The sequence below is a fragment of the Arachis hypogaea genome, chromosome 17, assembly GCF_003086295.3.
Source record: "Arachis hypogaea cultivar Tifrunner chromosome 17, arahy.Tifrunner.gnm2.J5K5, whole genome shotgun sequence".
Taxonomy (NCBI): Eukaryota; Viridiplantae; Streptophyta; class Magnoliopsida; order Fabales; family Fabaceae; genus Arachis; species Arachis hypogaea.
Genome location: NC_092052.1, coordinates 89,635,504 through 89,645,479, shown reverse-complemented (window position 1 = coordinate 89,645,479; position 9,976 = coordinate 89,635,504).

The window sequence follows — 9,976 nt, the reverse complement described above, 5'->3', positions numbered from 1 at the left end:
AACAGAGACTTGTGCTAACTTTGTGCTAGTTTTGTGCATGAGGCACAACCTCTCTTGCGCGCGCGCGCCACTGATGCGCCCGCGCCATCTGCTATCACTCTCACCGATGCGCCAGCGCACCTTGCGCACGCGCGCCGGTTGCGCGAGTCAATTTAAGACCTTCGCGCCTTGCCCTGTTTTCCTTTCTTTCAACCCCTTCTCTTCTTTAGTTTCTTTCTACTCTCAATCCATCACTTCTCTTCTCTTCTTCTTCTTCCACAACCCACCACCATTGTCTCCGGCCACTCACCGGTGACAATCACCCTTTCCCAGTGGTGCTACACTTCTCCTATTTTCTCTCTCATCTTCACAAAAGAAGATTCAACCTTGCTTTTTCATACTCATCAAGGTTTAGCTTCTTCCATTTCTTTACTTCCATTTTTTTCCTTATATTATTTCTTCTAATTAGATACTTCTTATTGCCTTACTTAGTTTCTTTTTTACTTGATGATGATGTTTCTTGTTTTTGTTTGCTTACTCTTCCTTTATTTCTCCATGGATGTTGCACTTGAGCTTAATTTGCATTACTAGATCTTTTGTCACTTTTTTACCATTGTGTGATGTTTATGTGATGATTGATGTTCCATTTTGGACTTTGAATTGGTTTAGTATCTTATAATTGCTCATTGCTTGATTATTGCACGCCAAGTGTTCGAGGAAATGCACACATCCCATTTTGGCTCAATTTAGCCATGTACTTTTCAATTGTTGCTCCTTCCTCATTCACTTAGTTTCTCTTAAATGCATTGAGCCTAACTTGTGTGCTTGTAGTTGATACTTACCAGTTAAACATTCATTGAATATGACTTGCTCTTTATTATGGATGCTTGAGACTACTCTTCTCATGCCATTGCATGCATTACTCCCTCTTGCATCCCATGCCAAGTGTTATGACCCTTGCTTTTACATCTACCACGGGCATTACAATTCACTTGCATGTCTTTTGTTAAATTAATTCTTGGGTGTAATGTTTTCCTTCTTTCAATCCCTTTTTAGGATGGCCACCAAGAAAGGCAAGGAGATAGCTCCAAGGAAACCAGCCGCAAAAAGGGCACCCCAAAAATCAAATTCTAAGGTGCGTTCTTCAATAGGAGCCAAACCCCTATCAAAGAAAAGAAAGACACCCGCTCCTATTGATGAGAATGACAAGGGCAAACCGGCAAGAGACTCTTCAAGGTTCCCCAACCGCTTCTATGAACTTAAGTTCCCTTCCATAGCCATAAGGAACTATCACCCTGAGAATCTACTAGCTCCACCGGACAAGGTTGCTCCTTATATTCTGCCCCGCATTAAACAGCGAGGATGGGAGTTTCTCTTGAGGAAACCAAAGGAAATCAACCTCTCTTGGGTGGAAGAATTTTATACTAACTACCACCTTTCCTCTCTTCAATCGGTATACATGCGCCGGAAGCAAGTCTCAGTTTCAGAAGAGGCTATTCAACAAGTGCTTAATGTTTTACCAGTGCCAAGTGACATGGATGGCTACCAAGAAGTCTTATGTCAGCGAGAGGAGTATGGATTCAATTGTGACTCGATCCTCCGAGTCATTGCTGAGCCAGAATCTTCTTGGATCCAAGGTCGACAGCGGATGAGGCCCAAGAGTATTGACGCTCGCTTCCTCACTGTGGAAGCTAGAGCTTAGGCCCAAATCCTATTCCACTATGTGTTGCCTAGCACCCGCAAGTCATTCATCACGGCGGACCTTGCCTTGCTTGTGTGGTGTGTTCTCACGGAGAAGCCGGTGAACATTCCACCTCTTGTCAAGCAAGCAATGAGTCAAGTTCATGACCGGGGTAATTTGCCATTTCCAGCATTAGTGTCTGACTTAATTGCTGCTGCGGGTGTTTCTTGGGAAGCCAAGGATAAGAGGATTATGATTCCGGCTAAGGGCGATGTAGTCCCAAGCGGAAAATACCTACACCTTCCCATGAACAAACCAAGCCTCGACATGGCCCCGCCACTTCTTTTTCCTTCTAGCTCATTATCACCACCACTGAGATCCACACATCAAAGGATAGAAGATCTTCACCGAAAGCTTGATAGATATGAGCGGCGCAACCACCGCCGCTATACTTACATCAAAACACTTCTGGGTTTTGTTGCCCCTAGCATGGAGGAACCCAAAATATTCACGTCCACCTCGAACCCAACTGATGGGAGTTCTGATGAAGGGGATAGTGAAGGCTCCGGTCCTGACCGTCCCTTGCGTATCATTCGTAGCACGGAGGACCGTGCTAAATTCTAAAAGTGTGGGGAGGTCGTCCGACCGATCTCCATGGGTAACGCTCTCTTCTCCTCAATATCCATGGATTTATTTTTCTCTTTTTATATATTCAATGTGTAGTTAGTCTTGCTTGTACATACTCTTTGCATGATAGTTAGTTTCTATAGAGTTACTTGGTCAAAACAATAACTTTCTTTCTAAGAAACTGTGTTCTGGGTGACTTACCAAAAATTTTGAAAATTTTTGCAGTAAACTTGCTTTAAGAATGTATTTTGGAACATAGTAATTGAGTTAAGAATACAAGCATGAAAGTTTTGAGCCTATTGCATGGTTACATCTTTTAACCATTATTTCCATTCTTGTGTGCATTTCTCTCTCTCTATGAGTGTGATCCTTGCTTTGTCTGATTCTATATGTCCATTGCTTAATGTATGAATGCATTTGCATGATTGAGGCCATCATTTCAAAAGTCACTTTTTCCAAATAGCCTTAACCCTTATATCTACCATTGCTAACCAATTTTGAGCCTTTGATAAACCCTCTTGTTCTTAAATAGAGCTCATCAACAACCCTAAGTGAAAAACCATGAATGTCCCTGAATTTGAATCCTTGATTGGCTTAGGTGTGTTAGGATGTGTATCATTCAAATAGGAGGGTATACTTGGGAAATTCGGGTAGATATATAGGCATGTAATTGTAGTGTAATTGAAGATTCTAGGATTTTGGGAACATACTCATGTGTTAAATGATTACACCGTATGCATTGATACTTTGGTTCACAAAGAAATCCCAAGAAAAGGGGATACATACATATATATATATATATATATGAAAAAAAAGAAAAGAAAAGAAAAAAAAATAATAAAAAGAGAGAGAAAGCAATGAAAGGGGACAAAGACGCCCCAAGATAAAGTAACAAAAACAACGCATACGGGTGTGAATTGAAAAGAATGCATGAGTATGCAAAAAGGGTAAAACTCAAGGGTATCTAGGAATGTATTGTAGTTGTATAGGTTATTTTATGTTTCTAGTGGATCCTAGGTTGATCAAGGACTCAAATTTTGAACCCACTTGGCCATATACATCCTTACCTTCACCCTAGCCCCATTACAACCCATGAATAAGACCTCATGATACTTGTAAGCATGCATTAAGTAATTATTGATTAGGAGCGGATACACTTCCGGTAAGGGTTCGATGCTCAACTCCTTGTTCCCGGCTTTCACAAGCATTCATCTAGCAAGTTATATGCATTTCATGTTGATGTTCAATTTGGTAGGATTCATGAACTACATAGCATTTTCACCCCGTATGCTCATATGTGTTCTTGGAGGATATATTTACCCTTGACCAAGTAGATAGATGATTTTACTTTAGGATGCATGCTTACAAGTATCATGAGGTCTTATTCATGGGTTGTAATGGGGCTAGGGTCAAGGTAAGGATGTATATGGCCAAGTGAGCTTAAAATTTGAGTCCTTGATTAACCTAGGATCCCACTAGACACATAGAACAACCTATACAACTATAATACATTACCTAGCTACCCTTGGGTTTCACTTTTTTTTTGCATACTCATGCATTTTTTTCCAATTCACATTCCATATGCATTGTTATTATCAATTTGTCTTGAGGCATTTTTGTCCCCTTTCATTGCTTTCTTTTTTTCTATTTTTTTGTTTCTTCTATTTTTCTATTTCTTTTTCTTACATTCTCATATATACACATATACAATTTCTTTTTCTTTTTGGTCCCCTCTTTCTTGGGGTTTCATGTATAAAAGTTCCAATGCACATGGCTCAATCATTCAATACATGATTATGTTCCCACTTCCCAAAATTTCCAATTACAACTACAATACACCTATTTATATCTACCCAAATGTCCCAAGTACACCCTCCCAATTAATTGATATACACCTCCACTTACCTGAGCTAATCAAGGATCCAAATTTAGGGATAATCATTGTTTTTCTCTTAGGGTTATTGATGTGCTCTTTTTAAGAGCAAGGAGGGTTTACCATAGGCTCAAAATTGGTTAGCAATGGTAGATAAAAGGGTTAAGGCCATTTGGGAAAAGTGACTATTGAAATGATGGACTCAATCATGTAAATGCATTCATATACAAAGTAATAGACAAATAGAATCAGACAAAGCAAGGATTATAATCATAGGGAGAGAACAATACACACAAGAATGTGAATTAATGGTTAGAAGATATAACCACACAATATGCTCAAAACTTACATGCTTGTGTTCTTAGCTCAATCACTATGTCCCAAAATACATTCTTAAAGCAAGTTTTCCGCAAAAAAATTTTCAAAATTTGGTAGGGTACCCCAAAACACAGTTTCTTGGGGAAGAAGTTATTATCTTGACCAAGCAACTCTATAGAAACTAATTATTATGCAAGGATTATTTACAAACAAAACTAACTACACATGTAATGTACTAACTACTAAGCAAAAGATAAATCCATGGGTGTTGAAAGAAAGAGATTGTTACCCATGGAGATCGGTCGAACGACCTCCCCATACTTAGAATTTAACACGGTCCTCCGTGCTACTAACAATGGGCAAAGGATGGTCGGGACCAGAACCCTCACTATCCCCTCTGTCAGAGCTCCCATCACTTGGGTTTGAGGTGGATGTGAATATTTCGGTTTCCTCCATGCTAGGGGTAACACAACGTAGAAGCTTCTTGATGTAGGTGTATCGGCGTTGATTGCGCTGCTCATATCTATCACGCTTCCGGTGTAGATCTTCTATCCTTTGATGTGTGGATCTTTGCCGTGGTGGTGATGATGAGGTGGAAGGAATAGTAGATGGGAGGGCTATGTCAAGGCTTGGGTTGTTCATGAGAAGATGTAAGTATTTTCCGCTTGGGACCACATCGCCCTTAGCCGAAATGATAGCCTTCGTGTCCATGTCTTCCCAAGGAACACCCGCAGCAGCAACAAAATCGGATACCAATGTTGGAATGGCAAATTGCCCCGGGCGTGGACCTGTCCCATCGCTTGCTTGATAAGAAGCGGAATATTCACTAGTCTCTCCATGAGAACACACCAAACAAGCAAGGCGAGATCCGTCGTGAAGGACGACTTGTGGGTGCTAGGTAGCACGTAGTGGAATAGAATCTAGGCCCAAGCTCTAGCATCTACAGTGAGGAAGCGAGCGTCAATGCATTTGGGCCTCATCCGAAGTCGACCATGGGTCCAAAATGTCTCTGGCTCCGCAATGACTTGGAGGATCGAGTCCCAATCAAATCCAAACTTTTCTCATTGACGTAAGACCTCTTGGTAGCCATCCATATCACTTGGTACCAATAGGATATTAAGTACTTCCTGAATAGCCTCTTCTGAAATTGCGACTTGCTTCCGGCGCATGTATACCGATTGAAGAGAGGGGAGATGGTAGTTAGTGTAGAATTCTACCATGCATGAGAGGTTGACCTCTTGTGGTTTCCTCAGAAGGAACTCCCATCCTCGCCGTTCAATGTAGGGTAAAATACAAGGAGCAACCTTGTCCAGCGGAGTGAGTAGATGTTCGGCATGATAGTTCCTTTCAATCATGGCGGGAAACACAAGTTCACAGAAGCAGTTGGGGAATCTTGAAGAATCCTTTGCCGGTTTGCTCTTCTTTTTCTCATCAATAGGAGTGGGTGCCTTTGCCTTCTTAGAGAAGGGTTTGGCTCCTAATGAAGAGTGCGCCTTGGGGTTTGATCTTTGGGCTGCTCTCTTTTTGGCTGGTTTCCTTGAAGCTTTCTCCTTGCCTCTCTTGGTGGCCATCTTGAGAAAGGAAGGGAAACAGGAAAAAACATTAAACCCAAAGAATCATTTTAACAAAAGCATGCAAATAAAGGGTTTTACCCAAAAGAAGTAGTACAACAAAGTGATTATAGAGGCATGGGTCACAACACTTGGCATGGGATGCAAGAGGTAGTAAAGCATGCAATATGGCATGAGAAGCATAATCTCAAGCATCCATAACAAAGAGCAAGTCATGTTCAATGAGTATCTAATTGGCAAGTAATAAGTAAAGTGCACTCAATGCATTTAGAAGAAAGCAAGTGAATGAGGAGAAGCACCAAATTGAAAGTACATGATAAAAATAAACCAAAATGGCATTCATGCATTTCCTCGAACACTTAGCGTGCAATTATCAAGCAATGAGCAATTATGAGATACTTAACCAATTTGAAGCCCAAAATGGAATATCAATCATCACACAACATTACTTACATGACAAAGATACAGAAAAACAGTTAAGAAGATCCATCAAGGCAAATTAAAACTCAAATTCAACATCCATGGAAAAGCAAGAAAAAGGAAAAGTAATCAAACAAGAACATAAGTAGTATAATCAAGCAACTAAAAGAGAAATTAAGCAAAGCAACAAGAAGAGTCTAACTAGAAGAAGAAATAATGCAAAGAAAGAAATAGAGGAGATATGGAAGAAGTGGAACCTTGAGAAGTGGAAAAGAACAAGGTAGAATTTTCTTTTTATGAAGATGAGAAAGAAATAGAAAAGATGTAGTGCCACCGGAAGAGGTGGTTGTTGCCGGTGAGTGGCCAGAGACGGTGGTGGTGGGTTGTGGAAGAAGAAAGAGAAGAGAGGAGAGGTGATGGAGAAGGAAGAAGAGAGAAATAAGAAAGAAAGGGGGTAGAGAGGCAGGGCGCGCAGCTTTAAAACTGATTCGCACGACCGGCGTACGCATGCACAATGCGCTAGCGCGTCGGTGAAGGTTGGGGAAGGGGCACGCACGCGTCAATGGCGCTGACGCACGAGTGTAGCTGTGCCCTTGGCACAGGATTGGAACAAAGTTGGCCCAAGTCTCGGGTAACATGTACCAAAGTTAGCATTCAGTGCAGGCACGCGGATGCGCACAGTGTGCTGACGCGTGCCTGAGCGGATTGGCAACCGGCGCGGACACGTCGTTGTGGGCACAGGTTAGGCACAAGTGTGGCATAACTCTCTGGTCTTTGTACCAGGGAGTTTGGGTAGCACCATCGGCGCGCGCGCGCACAGTGCGCTTGCGCGTCGATGGCCAAACATGCAAGGGACGCGCAGGCGGCAAGCACGCGGACGCGTGGGTGCCTGGTGTGAGATGGGCATAAAGTGGGCATGACTCTCGGGTATTTGGCCCAAGAGTTAGAAATACACCACCGGCGCGCGCGTACATGATGCACTGGCGCGTCGTTGCCCTTTTTACCCCCCCTTTGTTTTTAAAACATATAAAGAGCTATTCTAACACATTCATGGTAGGTGGTCAAGCTAGTAGGCAAGAAAACACTTATAAATTCATGCACCATTCAAGACAAAGCATTTTCGCTAACTTCAATAATTCATCCATACCAAAATGAGGGAAAACTATATGAACATCCTATCTATCCAACAAGAACAATAAGGCTAGCAATCCTATGCAATCAACAACATCAAGAAATCACAAAATTCACAAGAATTTAAAGCTACAAACTAGATGGTATACATAAGGAAGATCTTACCACGGTGGGGTGCCTCCCACCAAGCACTTTTCTTTAACATCCTTAAGTTGGACAGTCAGTCCCTCAAGCTTCTCCTTCCTTAGGTGCATCCGCCAATAGGAACACCTCTAGCTCTTTTGGGAGCTTGTAGCCATGATACTTCTTCACTCTATGTCCATTCACCTTGAAAGTTGCTTCACTTTTAGGATCAAATAACTCCACCACTCCATAGGGCTTTATCTCCTTTACCTTGAAAGGTCCTTCCCATCTAGAACGGAGCTTGCGAGGCATGAATCTAAGCCTCGAGTTGTAGAGGAGGACCTCATCACCTTCTTGGAAATCCTTTTTTCGGATGTGATGGTCATGAAATACTTTAGTCTTTTCCTTGTAGATCCGGGCATTCTCATATGATTCGTTCCTCAAACACTCGAGCTCCTCTAGCTGTAACTTCCAGGCTTCACCCGCCTTGGCTAAATCCATGTTGCACTGCTTTACTGCCTAGTAGGCTCTATGCTCAATCTCCACCGGAAGGTGGCACGCCTTACCATAGACGATCCAGAAGGGGCTCATCCCTAACGGAGTCTTGTAGGCCATTCTATACGCCCATAGTGCATCTCCTAACTGGAGTCTCCAATCCTTCCTTTGTGGATTGACCACTTTCTCTAAGATTCTCTTAATCTCCCGGTTGGACACTTCCGCTTGCCCATTGGTCTGTGGATGATAAGCAGTAGCAACCTTATGCGACACTCCATAGTGCTTGAGCAGTGCCTCTACTTTTCTGTAACAAAAGTGGGTTCCTTGGTCGCTCACGATTGCTCGTGGCAACCCATAATGGCATACAATGTGATTTCTAATAAAAGAAACAACGGTATTGGCGTCGTCAAGGCGTGTAGGTATTGCTTCTACCCACTTTGACACGTAGTCAACCGCTAACAGGATATACAAATACCCACTTGAGTTGGGAAACGGTCCCATAAAGTCAATGCCCCATACATCAAATATCTCACAGAACAACATAGGTTGCTGAGGCATCTCATCCCTTTGGGATGTGTTTCCCGACTTCTGACACTGATGGTAAGACACACAGAACCGGTTAGCATCCTTGAACAAGGTTGGCCGCCAGAATCCATAATCCAACACCTTTTTAGTGGTCCTTTGTGGGCCAAAGTGACTGCCACATTCGGACGAATGGCAAGCTTCAAAAATGGGTTGGATTTTAGATTCCGGCATACATCTTCGAATTACTTGGTCTACGCCCCTCTTCCACAAGAGAGGGTCATCCTAAATGTAGTATTTGGAATCACTCCTCAACTTATCCCTTTGGTGTTTATAAAAGTTAGGAGGGAAGAGTTTTACAACCAAGTAGTTCGCCATTGGGGAAAACCAAGTAAAGCTATCCGACACAGCATGCAAACTATCCAATGGGAATGAGTCATTGATCGGAATGGGTCAAATTTTAAATTTTCAATGCGGCTTAAATGATCTGTAACCAGGTTTTCAGACCCACTCCGGTCCCTAATCTCAATGTCAAATTCTTGCAAAAGCAAGATCCAACGTATGAGTCTAGGCTTTGACTCATTCTTTATCAACAAGTACTTTAAAGCTGCATGATCCGTGTATACCACAATCTTAGATACTAGCAAATAAGATCTGAATTTATCTAAAGCATGAACAATAGCTAGGAGTTTCTTTTCAGTAGTGGTATAGTTGGATTGTGCTGCATCTAGTGTTTTAGAAGAGTAAGCAATGACATAAGGGAGTTTACCATCGCGCTGTGCAAGCACGGCACCTACAGCATGGTTTGAAGCATCACACATTATCTCGAATGGCAACGTCCAGTTGGGGCCTCGCACAATCGGTGCCGTGGTAAGAACTCTCCTTAGCTCTTCAAAAGCTTTCACACATTCACTATCAAACTCAAAATCCACATCTTTTTGGAGCAGACGCGACAATGGCAAAGCAATCTTGCTGAAATCTTTGATAAAGCGCCTATAGAATCCTGCATGTCCTAAAAAAGAGCGGACCTCCCTCTCAGACGAGGAGTGAGGTAAAGTGGTGATAACATTGACCTTGGCTGGGTCTACAGAAATGTCTTCATGAGATACTACATGTCCTAACACTATGCCTTATCTTACCATAAAGTGACACTTTTCAAAATTCAAGACAAGGTTAGTGTCAACACATCTAGCTAAGACCTTGGCCAAGTTCTCTAAGCAACAATCAAATGAAGTT